The sequence below is a fragment of the Saimiri boliviensis genome, chromosome 7 (assembly GCF_048565385.1).
Source record: "Saimiri boliviensis isolate mSaiBol1 chromosome 7, mSaiBol1.pri, whole genome shotgun sequence".
In the NCBI taxonomy this organism is placed as follows: Eukaryota; Metazoa; Chordata; class Mammalia; order Primates; family Cebidae; genus Saimiri; species Saimiri boliviensis.
Window position 1 is genome coordinate 90,329,121 of NC_133455.1, and position 18,624 is coordinate 90,347,744.

Here is an 18,624-nt window from a genome sequence, read left to right on the forward strand (position 1 = left end):
GAAAAGACCACATTATTCTTTGTAATTTGACAAACAGCCTTCTGGTGGAGAGCAGAGTAAGATGGAGGGATGGGGGTGGGAGGGAAGAGGGGGCTTTACTCTGTATTCAGAAATGTAGAGGCTACTTCTATAGCTTCTCTACCTGTGAGTAGAGAAATGAGGAACGTTTTGCAAACTTCCTTTAAGTCTGTGAAAAAAATGTTCTCTACTTTTAAGAAACTAAAGCCTTGGTGTAACCCAAGAAGGAAAATTTTATCTGTTTTTAACTTCATATGGGATAGTTTTTAAATTGTCTGGATTTGGAGCCTTTTCTGTGTGTTAAATTGCACCAGAAACAGAAGAAAGCCAGAACACATTGTTCAAGGAATCTGACCCTTCACAATGTATGGAGAAGGCCAATTTTCCCAAGATTGTCGCAAGAGCATCCCCTGTGTTCACTTGCATGGTTACGGCTAAGAGTACCAAAAGCATTTCTTCCCTGCTGGCATCTTTCTCTTCGTATCCACTCCTCAGTCTCTTCAACAACTGCAAGTTTAAAAATATTGTCATTTATATTATAGTCTCAAAAACTGAGAATATTTATATATGTGGTTATATTCCTTCCCTAACTCTTTTAAAATGCACAGTGCTGTCCAGAATGCTATGGTCTAAAACCAAGAGCATGATACAGAGAAAATTAAAAATGCCAACTTTATGATTTACCAAGTGTTCCTGGGTTCCTTGGTGGCAGACTGTATGATACATGATATGAATTCTCTTGAGTGTATATGGGAAGACAATGAAGAGGCAAGGTATGGCTGAGGGAAGGAGGATTTTTTTAAAAGGGAGACTCAAAATTGCAATAGAGAGCAGAGGGCAGTCCATTAAAGAATTATGGCTTCTATCCCTCACACCAAAATGACTCAGTTTAGACTGACAGGTGACTAAAGGGTAAAGGGTCACTTTCTTTTGCACAATTCCTTGGATTTCCATGAGTGTATGTTTCTCTAATGTAAAGTTTTCTTTCAGAAACTGGTTGTACTTTCCAAATCTTCCAATGACTAAGAGCATTAAAGAGTTATACAAAGCAGAAATGTATGTAAAGAAATATAATGGACTTGACCGAGTGAGAACTGTAACCTGTTTGAAATTACAAACAAACCTGTCTCATTGTAGGCAGAGATACCAAATCACCTTTAAGCAGTGCTAGGCAAGCTTCACTGTGAATAGAATCACCTGGAAAGCTTGTTAAGCACATATTCCTAGGTCCTACCCCTTGGGTTTCTTAATCAGAAGGTTAGGAACTGGATGTGAGAATTCGCATTTCCTATAAGCTCCCAGGTGAAATTGATGCTGCAGGTTCCTGGACTACACTCAGAAGAGCACTTCCTTAAAACATTGTTTTTTGTTTTTTGGTTTTTTTTCAAGTAAATGGAAGGAGGAGGTGAGATAATAGTGGAGGTGGTGAGTCAATAGTGGGGGTTAGGTAGTCAATAGTGGAAGTTGCTTAGGTTAGTAAATCAGACCCACACCATGGTATAAAGATATGATGGGGGTTCTGAATTGAGCACGATCTATTTCTGATGCTAGAAGATTCTTCAAACTAATTTTTTTGCAAAGTGAATATACTTGGGGAATACTAGCTGAGCACTGGATTATGAATTTAAATATATTACAACCTTTGTAGGCTCTTCTGCAGCCTGGGTGTGAACATTCTCATGGGGTCCAAGCAATCACGGGCACATTGGCTGCAGGATCACATTTGTGCTAGTGAACCACATGAAAGCCAGAAGAAAAAGCAGTGGTGACCTCCAGTTCACTCCGTGCCTTGCATTGTTTTTGAAAGAACTATTTGCATACAGTGTGCTCAAAAGTTATTTGATAATTTGGGAGTGGTTGGGGAGCCAAAAATTCTGAAAAATAGAGACTTCTTTTCCCCTCATAATTAAGAATGGGGGAAGAGATTAAGCTATTCCTTGAAATTCAGTGTGACCTCATTTGCACCCTGAGTTTGTGAAGCACGACATACTGCTTTAAAGGGGATCAATAGATCATACTGGTTTAAAAGGGACTAATATGTCAATCAGATGGGAGATTGGCCACCGTGGAAGAAGAGAAAAGAGTCAAAGTAGAAACACAGTCACAGCATCTTCAGCAGTGTCTGCAGAAGAAAATGTGCACGAATCTTCAAAAATCGTATTTGTTTCTTCTGGAAACTCTATTTCCCATCATGGGATGAATTCAACAGGTTTAATATTTCAGTTTAATATTATAATACTTGCCTTTATGATCACTGAGCTAAATCCTCTGACTCAGATTCCATATTCATTAGTAGTTTTGTCAATCTCCATGGAACATCTGTGGGGATTTTCACTGGGATTAGATGATATCTATAGATCAATTTGGGGAGAATTCACATCTTACCAACAATAAATCATAATATTCATTAACATAGCATATCCCTCTATTAAATTCTTTTAAAATTTTCCTCCACAATGCTTAGTAGTTTTCATAGAATAAAGATCTTTTAATCTGTTGATACATTTCTCCTTAGGTATTTGATGCATTTTGATGATCTTAATAAATAGTGTTTCTTTTAAATTTTACTTTCCAAGTGATTTTTACTGGTATATAAACATATTATTTATTTGGATTATGTAGCACAGAGTCTGATTCCATGTTTCGATGTTTGACTTCTGACTTATAAACCCCACCTCCCTTTTCCCTTTTCCTCTATATTGGGATAGACTGGTAAGAAAGCCCAAGTGAAGTTCCTTTTATGGTACACGTGAGAAACTCAAAGCTGGCAAATCCCCAGCTGTCATTTGAGACTATTTCTCCAGTCCCACCCTCTAGCTACTATACGGGCCCAACCCACAGAAGCCTGCCTAGACCTGCTTGTGCCCTCCCTCCCATTTTGGGAATCCCTTGTGTGAATAACAAGTTTTCTTCCAAATTATTTAGTTATGTGGAGTGCCATTGGCATCAACATCCTACCTATTGATTGGGAAAGGTAACATTCTGCCTTCCTGGGATAAATATAAAACAAGGTATGTTGGTCTTATATCCAGCAACTTTCCTAAATTTACTTACTCTCTCTAACAGTTTGAGAATTAATTTGAAATTTCTGTGTATACAATCATATAATTTGTGAATAATGACAATTTTACTAAATATTTTTCAATCTTTTTTCTTATTTTTATTGGTTTATTGAACTAGTTAGGTTCTACAATTTTGAATAGAATTGTTGGCTATAGACCTCTTCTGTTCTTGTGATTCTTAGGAGGAGAAAATGGTCCATATTTTACCATGTCATATAGATCATTAACTTTTTTTGTAGATAACCTTTATCAGATTAAGAAAATTTCTCTATTTCTAGTATGCTGAATATTTTTCTTTTAAATAGTAAATAGGTGTTGAATATTATCTTTTTTTGTATTTATTGAAATAGTCACATTGCTTGTCTACTTTGTTTACTTACTAGTTGATCTACATTGGTTAATTTTCAAATCAATCTTAGTTTTGATGCATTATCATTTTTAAAAAATGTAAAGTTCTGGGGTACATGTGCAGGATGTACAGGTTTGTTACATAGGTGGTTTACTGCATCTATCAACCCATCACCTAGGTATTAAGCCTGGCATGCATTAGCTATTTTTTTGATGCTCTCCCCACCTCTGTGCTCACCCAACAGGCCCTAGTGTGTGTTGTTCCTCTCTGTGTGTCCATGAGGTCTCATCGTTCAGCTCCCACTTATAAGTGAGAACATGCAGTGTTTGTTTTTCTGTTCCTGCATTAGTTTACTGAGGATAATGGTTTCCTGATTCATCCATGTCCCTGCAAAGGACATGATCTTATTCCTTTATATTGCCACATAGTATTCTGTGGTATATATATACCACATTTTCTTTGTTCGGTCTGTGTTGATGGGCATTTAGGTTGATTCCATGTTTTTGCTACTGTAAATAGTGCTACAATGAACCTGTGCATGCATGTACCTTTATAATAGAATAATTTATATTTCTTTGGGTATATACCCAATAATGAGATTGCTGGGTCAAATTGTATTTCTAGCTCTAAATCTCTGAGGAATCGCCAAACTGTCTTTCACAATGGTTGAATTAATTTACATTCTGATCAACAGTGTAAAAGTCTTCCTATTTCTCTGCAACCTTGCCAGCATCTGTTGTTCCTTGACGTTTTAATAATTGCCATTCTGAATGATGTGAGATGTTATTTCATTGTGGTTTTGATTTACATTCTTCTGATGATCAGTGATATTGAGCGATTTTTTTTTCACATGATTTTTGGCAGAATGTATGTCTTCTGAGAAGTGTTTGTTTAGTCCTTTGCGCACTTTTTAATGGTGTTGTTTGTTTTTTTCTTGTAAATTTCCTTAAGTTCCTTATAGATTCTTGATATTAGAATTTTGTCAGATGAGTAGATTGCAAAAATTTTCTCCCATTCTGTAGGTTTTCTGTTAAAATAGAAAAAAAAACTATTTTAAAATTTATAAAGAACCAAAAACTAGATCATATAGCCAGGACAGTCCTAAGCAACAGAATAAAGCTGGAGGTATCATGCTACCCAACTTCAAACAAGGCAGCAGTAACAGCAGCATGGTACTGGTACAAAAACAGGCACATAGACCAATGGAACAGACTAGAGAACTCAGAAATGAAACCACACATCTACAACTATCTGATCTTTGACAAACCTGACAAAAACAAGCAATGGAGAAAGGATTCCCTATTTAATAAATGGTGCTGGGAGAACTGGATAACCATATGCATAAACCAGAAACTGGACCCCTTACTTACACCTTATACAAAAATTAACTCAAGGTGGTTTAAAGACTTTTAAAAATTTTTAAATTTTTAATACAAAAGTAGTTGAATAATCTATATTTATGAGAACAAAATAGAATGTAAAGGCAATCTTTCACATTACATAGGTTTTGTAACTTCTCATCTGTATTAAGAAATTTTATAGAAAATCATTTTAGAATCATCCTTGTTTCCAGCTTTATCTAATAACCCTCAGTCTTAAGAGTCACATATACATATCACGAGAGACGAAATCCCTATTCAGAAGCTCTGTATAGTGAGACATTTAGTACTCTTGATTCCCAAAGAAAGAGAAAAGCATGCTTAATTGTAATATCATGTTTGTTTTGTTGTTGTTGTTTGTTTTTAAATTATACTTTAAGTTCTGGAGTGCATGTGCAGATCTTGCAGGAATGTTGCATAAGTACACACGTCACAGTGGTTGATGTTGTTATCATTGCTTCCCGTTTGTTTGCTTTTCTTTTAATAGGCTCCTCTTCTGGAGGTCTGCTACAGTTTGCTGGGGGGTCCACTCCAAACCCTGTTCACCTGGTTATCACCAGTGGAGGCCGCAGAACAGCAAAGCTTGCTGCCTGCTCCTTCCTCTGGAAGCTTCCTCTCAGAGAGGCACCGACCTGATGCCAGCAGGAATTCTCCTGTATGGGGTGTATAGTGACCCTTGTTCAGAGGTCTCACCCAGTCAGGAGGCACGGGATCAGGTACCTGCTTAAGGAAGCAGTCTGGCTGCCCCTAAGCGGTGTGGGTGCACTGGACTGTAGGGAATCCCTCTCATCCGGATCGCCTGGACTCTTCAGAGCCAGCGGGCAGGAAAGATTAAATTCCCTTCCCCCAGGTGCTCTGACCCAGGGAGAGGAGAGTTCTGTCTGTAAACCCCTGGCTTCAGGGAGAAGCCCTGTCCGGTGAGGAGGGATGGATCCAGTTCCTACCTAAAGAAGCAGTCCGGCCGCAATCTGCCACAGCCACTGTGCTGCACTGTGGGAAATTCCACCCAGCCCAAACCTCATGGTCTCCCTGTCACTAGCAGAGGAACATTGCGGGCTAGAGCCTCAGTAACGGTGGTCACCCCTCCTCCTGGGAACTCGGTCATCTTAGGCAGACTCCAGGCTCCTATACTGGCCAGCAGGGATTCTGAGCCAGTGGGTTTTAGCCTGCGGGGTTCCGGGAGAGTGGGACCTACTGAACAAGGCTGGTTGGCTCCCTGGCTTTCAGCCTCCTTCCCAGGGAAGTGGACGGATCTCCTGCCTCACTGGAATTCCAGGAGCTGCTGGAGTATGCAAAACCTCTTGTAGCTCAGTGCCTGCTTGAGCCGCCACAGACCCTAGCAGCTGCCATGCGTCTGCGCAGCTTTGTGCTTGGTACCCAAGGCCCTGGTTGTTTGGGAAGTCGAGGGAATCTCTTGATCCGCAGATTGCAAAAATCAAGCATAGTTCTCTGGGAGGGAAGCACAACGTCTCACTGCCTCCCTTGGCTGGGGGAGGGAGATCCCTTTGCCCCGTGCAGCTCCAGGGTGAACTGTCATTGCCCCACCCTGCTTTTCCTTGCTCTCCATGGGCGCCACCAGTTCTATGAGAGAATCTGGGTACCTCAGTTAGAAATGCAGAATTCACCCACCTTTTACGTTTGTCTCAGTGGGAGCTGCAGACAGGAGCTGTTTCTACTCTGTCATTTGGCCCCTCCTGTATTACCAATTTTATATAAAACTAGATTCTATTATCTAAGGTTGTATTGAGTGTAATCATAACTATGTTGGTTAAAAATATTGCTACGTATTTTCTTTTCTTATAAACCCTTTTCATGTTTTGTATTAAGGGTTTGATGGCTTCATAAAATGAGTTTGAAGTTGGCCTATATTTCTATTCTTTAGAAGCACTTATGTAATATTGCCGTTATTTCTTCTTTAAATAGTAAAAAGAATTCATCAGTAAAATAATCTACACGTGGAGATATTATGAGAAGATCAGTTTTATAATGGATTTATTTATTTAATAGAATATGACTATACAGATGTCCTATTTCTTTTGAGTCAGTTTTGGTAATGTGTGCATTATATCTAAATTATTAAATCTATTGGCATAAAGTTGTTAATAATCTTCTCTTATTCATTTGATGTACTTGAGATCTGTAGGGATGTCCCCTTGTATTTGTCATTTGTGTTCTCTCTCTCTTGCTATTAATTTTATATTTTCAAAAAAATCAAAGCCAAAGCCTTTTTGACTTTTCTGTTTTATTGATTTCACCATTTGTTTTTTATTACTTTTATCATTCTACTTTCTTTGAATTTGCTTTCCTTTCTCTAGAAGATTGAATTAGAAGTATAGATCATTAATTTTAAATCTTTCTTCTTTTCTAATATTTGCATGCAAAGCAATGTATATTCCTCTAAGTGTTGGAAGTGTTACATGCCACACATTCTGATATGCTGTGCTGTTATTATCTTTTAGTTCTGTATGTTTTCTAATGTATCTTGTAATTTCTTCTTGGACGTGTAATTATTTAGAAACATGTTGCCTGCTTTACAAATGTTTGAAGATTTTTCTAGTTATCTTTCATTCTCATCCCATAATTTAATTCCATGTTGGTCATGGGAGATACTTTTTATGATTTCATTTCTTTATCATTTGTAGAAACCTACTTTATGGCTCAAAATAAATTTCAAAATAATGTATTGTTTTGTATTTATTTCTGTAGTTTTTGAATGTAGTGTTCTGGATCTGTTAGTTAAGTCAAGTTGATTAATTGTTTTGTTCAAAGCTTTTATATTGTTACTGATTTGGTTTGTCTGTTTTATCATCTATTGAGATAGAGTCAAGAACAGTGAAGGGCTGACATTTTGTTCTACTTGTAATAAAGCAAGTTACCTGCCATAGTTTCATCAACACTGCATTAGCTGTGAAGGCTGCACTAATAGAACATTACAGACTGGGTGGCTTTAACAATAGACATTTATTTTCTCACAGTTCTGTAAGCTAGAAATCCAAGAGCAAAGTGCTGGCAGAGTTAGTTTCTGATCAGGCATCTCTTCCTGGCTTGTAGATGAATGCCTTATTATTCTGTTCTTACATAGACTTTTCTCTGTGCCTGTACCCTCCTGGGGTCTCTTTATATTCTTATACGGAACACCAGTTCTGTTGTATTAGAGCACCACCCTTATAACATCATTGAACCTTAATTATTCCCTTAAAGGCTCTATATCTAAGTATAATCATCTTGAGGGTTAAGGCTTTAATATATAAATTTCAGGGGAGAGGGCATAATTTAGTCCATAACAGACACTGGTAGGAGACATGAGACTTCTGTATTAGAGGCAAGGGACTTTCTTATTCATGGAACAGAAGGCAGGATGGTTTCCCAGTTCTTTAAGCCCCATAAATGTGACATAGGTGGGCCAAGATAAATCATGCACATTACATAGGTTTGTTTCATAACCCACAAAAGTGACCCTTGGATTAGGAAATCCCAATATTTTATAAGTAACCCTGTCCAACCTTTGTCATAGAGGGAGATAGTATTCTTATTATACTGTACAGTAAACAAATCTACCTCCTGCTCCTCTTTCAAAAATCCTTGGAAGATAGCCTGAGATCAAAATCTGTCAGTGACTCTGCTTATAAAATGTGCAGACTGATGGACAAGGCTGGCTTCACAAGTATGCCATGCCTAGAAGGTACCTATGCTTGGTGTAATGCTCTTCTGTGACTGCTTTGAAATTATTAATAATTTGTAAGTAATAGAGCCCTCATTTTCACTTTGCACTGGGTTCCACAAATTATGTAGCTAGTCTTGTCTCTGGAGAATTTTCTCCCAAAAGATAGTTGTGTTAATGTCTTCAATTGTGATGATATAGTTCTGTGAATATTGCTTTTAAATATTTTGAAACTACAAATATTTTTCTTAGTGTTTGCATTTTGTAACTTTTCTTATCCTTTTCCATAAATCTTTGTGTGTTTTTGTATGTAAGATGTTTCTTGTGAACAGCATATAATTGGATTTTGTTTATATATCCAGTCTGGCAATCTCTAACTTTGAAATGAAATATTTAGTTGATTTCAATTTAATGTAATTGCTGATATAGTTAGGTTTAAATCTACCATATTATTTTTTGTTTCCAAATGCTTTATCCACTCTTTGTATCCATTTTATTCTTTTTCTGTTTTCTTTCATGTTGAGCTATTTCTAATATTTTATTTTAATATATATTGGCTTTGTTACATAATATATTATCTGTTTTTAGTGGTTATCCTGGAAATTAAGCAATCCATCCTTTATTTATTACTATCTAAGTTATGTTAGTACTTTTACCAAAATCAAAATATTGAAAGATCTTCAAACGGTTAGTTTATTTTGCTTTGCTATCATTTTGCTCTGTTTTCACATATTTTACACCTATACTTACTATAAACCCTTCAAGAATATTTCTCCTAATTGAAATTTTAAATCTTTTGGCCAACACCTTCACAACCCCAATATACCCCCAACCCCTCATAACCGTCAATCTATTTTCTACTCCTCTGTGTTCAACTTTTATAAATTCCGTATACAAGTGAGATTATGCAGTATTTGTGTTTATGTGCCTGGCTTATTTCCCTTAACCTAATGTTCTCTAAGTTCATCCATGTTGTCCTAAATGACAGGATTTTTTTTTTTCTTTAAGGGTGAGTAGTGTGTATGTGTATACATGCAAGGAGACACTACTGAGCCTTCAAAAAACATAATAAATATATACACACTACATTTTCCTTATCCATTCATTCACTGATGGACACTTAGGTTGATTCTATGTCTTGTCTACTTGAATACTTCTCCAATTAACAGGAGAATACAGATATCTCTTTGACATACATGGTGAGGTGATATTGCGTCATGGATTTAATTTGCATTTTCCTGATGGTCAGTGATTTTAGACGATGTTTTCCTACCTCTCTTGGCCATTTGTATTTCTTTTGAAAAATATCTCTTCAGGTCCTTTTTTCATTTTAAATTGTGTTATTTATTTTCCTGCTATTGAATTGTTTGAGTTCCTTGTATATTCTGGCTAACATCTTATCAGATGTATAACTTGAAAACATTTCTCCCATTCTGTAGGTTCTTTCTTCACTCTGTTGACTGAGTCCTTTGCTAAGCAGAAGCTTTTTAGTTTGGCTCAATCTCTTTTGTCTATGTTTGCTTTCATTGCCTATATATCTGAAGTAATATCCAAAAAGCTATTGCCCAGATCAGTGTCATGGGGATTTCCCCATATGTCTACTTTTAGGAATTTTTCAGTGTTAGACCTTACATTTAAGTCTTTAATACATTTTGAATTGATTTTTGTAGATGGTGACATAAAGGAGTCTAGTTTTATTCTACTATATATGGATATTCACTTTTCACAGCACCATTTGTTGAAGAGACTGTATTTTCTCCAATGTATGTTCTTGGCAGCTTCATTAAAAATCAGTTGTCTATAAATGTGTGGATTTATTTATGTTCTCCATTAAGTTCTGTATATCTATATTTAACGCCAATACAATACTATTTTGGTTACTGTATATTTGTAGTAATTTTGAAGTCAGGTAGTATGATACCTCCAGCTTTGTCCTTTTAGTTTAATAATGCTTTGGCTATTTGGGGTTTTTCATGATTCCATACAAATTTTAATATTGCTTTTTTCTCTTGCTGTGAAGAATGTCATTGAAATTTTCATAGAGATTGTGTTGACTTTGTAGATCATTTTGTATAGACATTTAAATAGTTTCAATATTTCAATTTTTCTAATATATGAACATTGAATATCTTTCCATTTATTTGTATCTTCTGTCAATTTTTTAAATCAGTATTTTATATTTTCAGTATATAGGTCTTTCAGATTCTTGGTTAAACTTATTCTTAGGTATTTAAATTTTTCGTAGCTATTGTAAATGAGATGTTTTTAATAATTTATTTTTTAAAAGTTTGTTTTTGAAGTATCCAAACACTGCTTATTTTGTATATTAATTTTTGTAGACAGTATACAGTTGGGTTTTTGTTATTTCCCACACTGACAAGCTCTGTTTTTTAATTGGTACATTTATATCCTTGACATTCAGAATGATTGTTGATATAATGGATTTAATATCTACCATGTTCGTTGCTGTTTTCTATTTGTTAGCTTTTCTTTCCTTTCTTAGCATATCAGTTATACTTCTTTTTCAACGTTTGTAGTTGTTCCCCTAGAGTTTGCAATACATACTACAGCTAATCCAAGTTCGCTTTTAAATAACACAGTATGAGTCCATAGGTGTGTGAATACCTTATAATAACAAATAATATGGATTCATTTTTCTCATTTTTTTCTTGCTGTCATCTATTTTACTCATACATAAGTATACATATATACCTAATTGAATACCTTGTTGCCATTATGCATTTGTAATAATAAATGCAACTTGTTTACTCATTTTTGAAAAGTAATTTGTTAGATCAATTAAGAATAAGAAAAATGAAAGATTGTATTTTGTTTTTATTTTTTCCTTTTTTGATCATCTTCTCTCTCTCTCTTTTTTTTTTTTTTTTTTTTTTTTTTTTTTTTTTTTTTGTAGATTTGAGTTTCTGACCTATAACTGTTTTCTTCTCTCTGAAAAACTTCTTTTAGCATTTCTTATAAGGCTGGTCTGCTGGCAACAAATACCATCAATTATTTTTTTTCTGAGAAAGTATTTATCCTTCACTTTTGAGTGATATTTTCACAGAGTAAAAATTTCTAGGTTGGTGTTTTTCATTTTTCCTCTCAAGGTTTTAAATATTCCACTCCATTCTCTTTTTGATAGCATGTTTTCTGAGAAAAAGCTAGATGTAATTTTTATCCTTTCTTCTCTATGAAGAAAGGATAAAAAATAGCCAGGCATGTTGATGGGTATCTGGTACTATGAGTAAGAGGTAGGATTTTTTTCCCCCTCTGGCTTCTTTCAGGACTTTAATTTTCTAAAATGTGATTATGATATTCCTAGGTGCATATTTTGGCATTAATTTTGCTTGATGTTCGCTGAGAATTTCAGATCTGCGGTTTGGTATCTGACATTAATTTAGGATATTCTCAGTCATTATTGTATCAAATATTTTACCTGCACCTTTCTCTTTTCTCCTGGTACTCTCATCACATGCATGTTACCCCTTCCGTAGTTGTCAAACAGATTTTGGATATTGTTATGGTTTTTATTCAATCTTTGTCCCTTTTGATTTTCCATTTTGAAAGTTTCTATGGGGATATCACAAAACTTAGAGTGCTTAGCTGTGTGTAAGCTCCTAATAAGCCCATTGAAGGTAGTCTCCATTTTCTTTTACAATATTTTTAATCTCAGCATTTCTTGTTTGGTTCTTTCTTAGAATATCTATCTTTGTGCTTATACTGACCATAGTTTATTGCATGCTGTGTACTTTATCCATTATAATCCCTAGTATAGTATAGTTTTAAAAAAATTCCCAGTATAATTCCAACATCCCTGCCATATTTGAGTCTGGTCTATCTTGCTATATGTGCTCTATCTCTTCAAACTATGTATTTGCTTTTTATATGCTTTGTAATTGCTTTCTTGATAATCATACAGAATGTACTAGGTAAAGTGGACTGCTGTTAGTAGCACTTTAGTAATGTGCTGGTAAGGTGTAGTTAGAGTGATCAGGTCTCTGTCTTTTAGTCAGATTGTGAACTTAACAAGTGCTTCTCAGTTTCTAACCCCACCACTTTAGTTAGTGCATGATGGCAAGAGTCAGCTGTACTTAGGTGCTTTTCTTCTTTGAGATCAGTTAGGCTCTGATAACACCTCAGCAGGATAGGCTCTGATTAAATAATTTCTCCTAAGGGAAGTCATTGTTAAGAACAGAATGCTTTGAAATATTTCAAGATGGTTCCATTTTTCTTCTCCCTGCTGGAAACATTAGGAGATTTATCTCCACTATTCACTGTGAGAACCTGGCAGAGCTCACAGCAGCGTACTGCTATTTAATACTCATCAGATTAATAAACATTAAAAATTCTGATTAATAAACATGTGAGATGTAGAGCAACAGAAATGCTCATGCACTTTTGGCTGAGTTGTTAAGTTCATATAAATACTTTAAAAAGCAATTTGGCAATTTCTAATTGAGTTGAAGACAACACTGATATTCCAGTCTAGACATATGTCCCAGGGAAATTCTCCCATATGTGCATAGGAGTAATACATAAAATTTTTAGCAATGTTCTTTAAAATAGCAAAAATATGAGCATCAGTGCATGCTGCCAGTGGGTACATAAACAGGTACTAGTAATAAAGAAAGGTGCAAAGAAGCAACAAATACCTAATGGTTATCTCTGAGGAGTAAAGAAAAAGGTGAGATTTGGAAAGTTTACACAGGAATTAAATATATCTGAAATATTTTATTTCAAACACTTTCCAAGTGTTTGAAGCAAATCTGGGAAGTAGATACATGGGTATCATTTTGTTATTCTGTATACTTTCTCTGTGTTTAAATATTTCATAATTTTTTAAAGATAAATTCAACTATACTTCTGATCATCCATCTAAGGGAAACAGAAACTTAGCAAGGTCATATCAACACTCAGAGAAGAAATCAAACAAATCTCCTTTTGAAAAAGTCAGTGATTTCTGGGTTACCACTGGTTGTCTTAATGATCAAAACAGATTGACATATAATCTTGATAATTACTCCATAAATAAGCAGAAGCCAATTGGAAATAATAGGTTTTGATATGTTTGCCAGTTGTTCCCTGGGTAAATCAAAGTCCAAACCAAATAGAAAAGTTTAAAGCATGTCTACATGTCTTAAGACCTAAAAGAAAACATTTGATTTCTATCTATCTAGTCAAATGAGGTATTTTCTCCTTTGACTTTTCCTCTTGCAGTGCTACACTGATAGTGTTTTTACTTCTTTGTAATTATTCACCAATAATGCTTTAGGATTTGAAAAGCAATTTCAGACAAACTAACAATTTGCTCCTTGAAAGCAACTTTTTAGAGGACCATGGTAATAAGTTATGTAGTCTGAAGAAGGCACTCATGGCTTCTGGTTTCTGCTTCCAGTTTGGAAACTGCCACTCTATCCTAACAAGTAGAAAACTGAACAAACTGAAATTGCATAAAAGAAGTGAGTTTAAAAGGGAAATCAATGCCGCTAAAGTTGGAGAGATAGGCGCTCAAGTTGGAGAGATAGGCAAATAGCAAAATAACAACTTATGTAAACAGATACCTCTCCAGAAACCATTACTGGAGTAGGAAAACCTGAACAGTAATTGACAAATTGCAGGAGGCTCAGTGTGGACAAATTTGAGAGAATAGAAACTCCAGAAGGCTCACTTATGAGGGACCCTTACAATTTTGTGGGTTTTACTTTCTGGATTCATTTGCATTTCTTCAATTACTAATGAGGGGAAATATCTTTGCCTAGTTTTATTTAAATATTCTCCTCTGCAAATTTCTTTGCATATATTTTGCTCATTCTCTATTGGATGATTTATTTATTTATTTTTAATAAAGAGTTTATAAAGTTTTATATTGCTCTATATTTAATAGTGTTCCTTTAAAATGTAGATGTGCTACAAAGTAGCTTTTTAAAAATTGTTTTATTTTAACTTTTCTTTTGATGTCTTTTATTGAAAAAAGGTTTTAAACTTCAAATCTAGTTAGTTAGAGTTTCTTTCACCATTTGTATTTTCTGTGTCTTGTTTAGAAAATCCTTCCTTAACCCTAAGTCATAAAGGTATTGTTATATTTTTTCTAAAGTTCTAAAATTTTGTTTGTGATATTGTCTAAAATCTGCCTAGAACTGATTTTTGCATGAGGTGTGAAATATCTAAAACATTTTTGGACTGACAACAATTTTTCATGTTTTTGAAAACTCCATTTTTTTCCCCTGATTTATGAATCCTGTACCTCTGTCAAAATTGAGTTTACTTATGCCTAAGTCTGTTTGGGTATTCCTTAATCTGTTGTATTGGCCTGTTGTCAATCTTAATGCCCTTTATCTCTGGTCTTACTTACTAAATATTTATGATAATTTTTAATATCTGGTGGAGCAAATCTTACAATCTTTGTTCTTTAAAATTTGAATTTTAGCTATTCTTGACTCTATGGCATTCTGTATGAATTTTAGAATTATCTTGTTAAGTTTTACACAAAACAACCAGAATTTAGGGAAATTGTATCAATTTTACAGATTGGTTTGAGGGAAAATTGATATCCTTAAATTTTTTCACATAGAACCATAATATTGATTTCCATTTATTCAGGTTGATAATGTTCATTAAATTAATTTCAACTTTTTGCCATATATTTTATATATTTTTATTAGATTTATTTATAAGAATTTTGTATTTTCTATCATAAATATATTTTTCTCTTCTATTTTCTATTGTTATTATTGGTATATATAGTTATGATACTATTTTTTGTATGTTAATAATTTATCCAGAAACTTTGCTAAATCATCACATAAGTTTAATAGGTTTTGTGAACATTCTATTGGATACCAAATCCAGTAGAATGATAACATCAGCAAAGAAGGATAATAATGTCCTCTTTGTAATTATTATGCCTTTTGAAAAATAGCTTATTATTAAGTCACAATAGAAGGCTTTTACCTTGTTTTAATATAGTGCAAATGATTCTGAAGTTTTATCACTTTAGATGAAGGAAGAAGGAAGTTGAAAAACATTCTGTTTAATGTTTATTTTGCTATTATTACGCAAAGTACTTTTTTTTTTAACTTCCCACACAACTCTGACTTAGCAAGGTGCTTTTATTATAAATAAAATCTTTTGTTTTCTGTGCTTTTATTATTCAAAAGTTGCTTTTATTATGAATGTTTACCTAAGTCAATGTTTGTCTTCATCTATTGGTTAATGCATCTATTGAGAGATCATATGTTCTATTGCCTTTGTTTTGTTAATATAGTCAATAATATTAGACATTTTGATGTTTGGTTATCTAAGATTTCCTGGGATAAACCCTACTTGGTCAAAGTGTATTTTTTATGCACTGATGAATTTAGTTTCTTAGTATTTAGTTTAGTATCTTTGCATTTATGTTCACAAGTGAATCGGTCCATAACTCCCTTTTCTTGGGCTGCACTTACCTGGCTTTGACATGAAGTGAATTGTAAATTCATGAAATGAATTTGGTAGTTTTTCTAATTTTTCTATTATTTGAAACAAATTTATGATATGAGGATTACTCATTTCTTGAAAGTTTGGTTAAAGTCATCTCTAAAGGTATCTGGGTCTGGTCTTTAGGATAAGGTGACTTATAATTTCTTCTTTTTTTTTTTTTTGTTTATTAGGTTTTATCTTTCTTCTTAAGTCAGTTTGGGAAAACGGTTCTTTTCTTTTAAGTTTTGATATGTTTGTTTACAGTATCTCTAATTATTTTTGAAGTCTCTATTTTCTTTTAGACTTTTTTTCTAAATGCATTTTTATTCTACATTTTTAGAAAACAATTGATAACTATATAAGAAAGAAAGATTGGTAACTTTACAAGAGAGACTGAATCCAATTCATTGATTTTTAAGAATTTGACATTAGTCATGATCTTACAGTAATCATGAATTGTTATGTAAGTGCATGATTTTTTCACCTGAACAGTACATTCTTGTCAAATTTAGCAAATGTTACTGTGACACCATATAATCAATTTTTATAAAACAGTTTCCAGGCAATCTGTTCCTTATAATTAGCCCATAAACTGCACGGAAATGAAACTAGATCCAGAAAGTGAATGCTGACAGTAGTGAGGCAATGCTAAGTGCCAGCTGGGTATGTGAACTAAACAAAGTCTTCAGAAAAAAGTGACATCTTCTCAATAAATATTCCATTACCAGACATAAACATGTCAGAATTAATATGGAATCTGTTTTGATGAAAAATCACTATAAATAAATATGACTAAGGTAGCAGGCATTTGAACAGTTTGCTTCTTGGAGGAAACAAGTGCTGCTTCCTTTCTCTAATCCCCAGATGCCTGTGTTTCAGATGTCTTTATAACAATGAATTGCCTATTTTTTTCTGAGACATTTGATACCATTCTCTACATTGTCTAGGAAGAAAATTCAAGGCTGCTGTTTTCCTCCCACATCGAGAGAGGGTAATCCCTTTAACTTAAAATTATGACATTAATCTCATCAAGATTCCTACTCTGAAAATTATCAATTATTTTTACTGTTACACTAGGATTATAATGATCAGGAATACATGAAATTGATTTACTTATAATCTCTGAGAATTCCTTTGACCATTTACATATTATTTGCTAACACAGAAAGTAGGTTAGTGAAAATGAGTTAGCCCCTTATATAACACTTTAGGATATAAACCACCAATACAAATGCAGAGCTTACGTTAGATAAACTCTAAGGTCCCTTTGTACTCTAATAATTTTTTATAATTCTAACAGATGATGAGCCCTAATTTACTTTCAAGTAAAGACTGTGGGGCATCTTACGATGATTTTTCTATGTGATCACTGAACTTTTAATTTATACTGTCACATTATTATTTTAAAGGAAAGTACATTTAAGAATGCTTCCGCTCCTTCATATTTGTTGCTCTTTTTAAAATTATTTTTGCTCTGATTTTGACAGCTGCTCATTATTGTTCTCTTTCCTATTGTTTTTACCTTTCATTTAGGTGATTTTCCCTGGAAAAAAGTGGAAAAGCATTATTTGTTTTTACTAGTACTTGAAAAATGCATCTTCCTAACAGGTTCTTAGAATGGCATACTGTGGATAAAACATGGGGAAAAAAGTCAAATTCATGGGTTCTTTCTGAAGAGTAGTTCAGTCCTATCTCTGCTGCATGATATAGGTGAGATTATTTAATTTGATCTCATACGGTAATATTAATTGTTACTTTTTAGGGTCATTGAGAAGAATAAGTTAACATGCATACTTATTTGCTATTGAGGCTAGGGTTTGATTTGTTGCCTGTACAGAGAGAGCCATTTCAGTTTCTTGAGTTAGCACAGTGAACTGAGAGTCTTTCATGTGAACATCTATATTGATTCATTCAGTCAGAAGCAAAATTGTGTATTTCCACTCCCGTTCTAAAATCCTTGGAATTTATTTTTGCATATATTTTCTAGTGTTTTTGAATTTTTTTCTAATATAAATAAATCTCTTTAGGGACTGAGACTTCCCTTTCAAGTTTGATTTTCCAAGTGGTCCTCTGAGGAATGTTGGGGTCTGGCTCAGTTTTGGTATGGAGGCTATGGCAGGTCGAGAAATAGGGCTCTAAGAGAAATGGTGTTTCTTTGCAAGTCATGACCTCCAGTGAGATCAGTACCTGTCTTCCAGCTGAGAGGACCCATTTCATAAGATGAAGCTAGGGAGGCTCCATGGGTTTCAGGGGTACAGGTAAACTCAGTCTTCTATTTCTCAGCATTCTAATTTGTCCCAGTCAGTGCTCTAACTTTCACAACCTTCAAACAAGAGATACATTGAGTTGAGAATTAAACCTTCATTGTAGTTTAGGTGTGCTAAGTTTTGCCTCTGCCTGTGCTTTTTGACTACATCGACACTGGATGTAAGAGATAGATTTCTGAGCACATTCACACAAACTTTCCAATTCTCTGATCATTCTTGGGACTGAGAATTAAAAACCTGGATTCTGTAGTTTTCATTTTAATGTTCAATGGACTTTTTAAATAAAAAGCTCACTCCATCCCACAGTCCTGTGTTTTACCTGCTATATATATTATGTAAAGGCAGTCACCATTTGATCCACCAATGCCACAACTTCTATTGGTGTTTTATTCCAGGTGAACACAGTTAAATGAAGTTTCCTTCAATTTAT

General features: G+C 34.3%; 1 protein-coding gene across 16 annotated transcripts in view; it reads left to right on the forward strand.

Annotated features, from left to right (window-relative positions):
- Positions 1 to 18,624, forward strand: part of CCDC91 (coiled-coil domain containing 91) — a 476,760-nt gene that overhangs the window by 417,752 nt on the left and 40,384 nt on the right. The window lies entirely within an intron of this gene.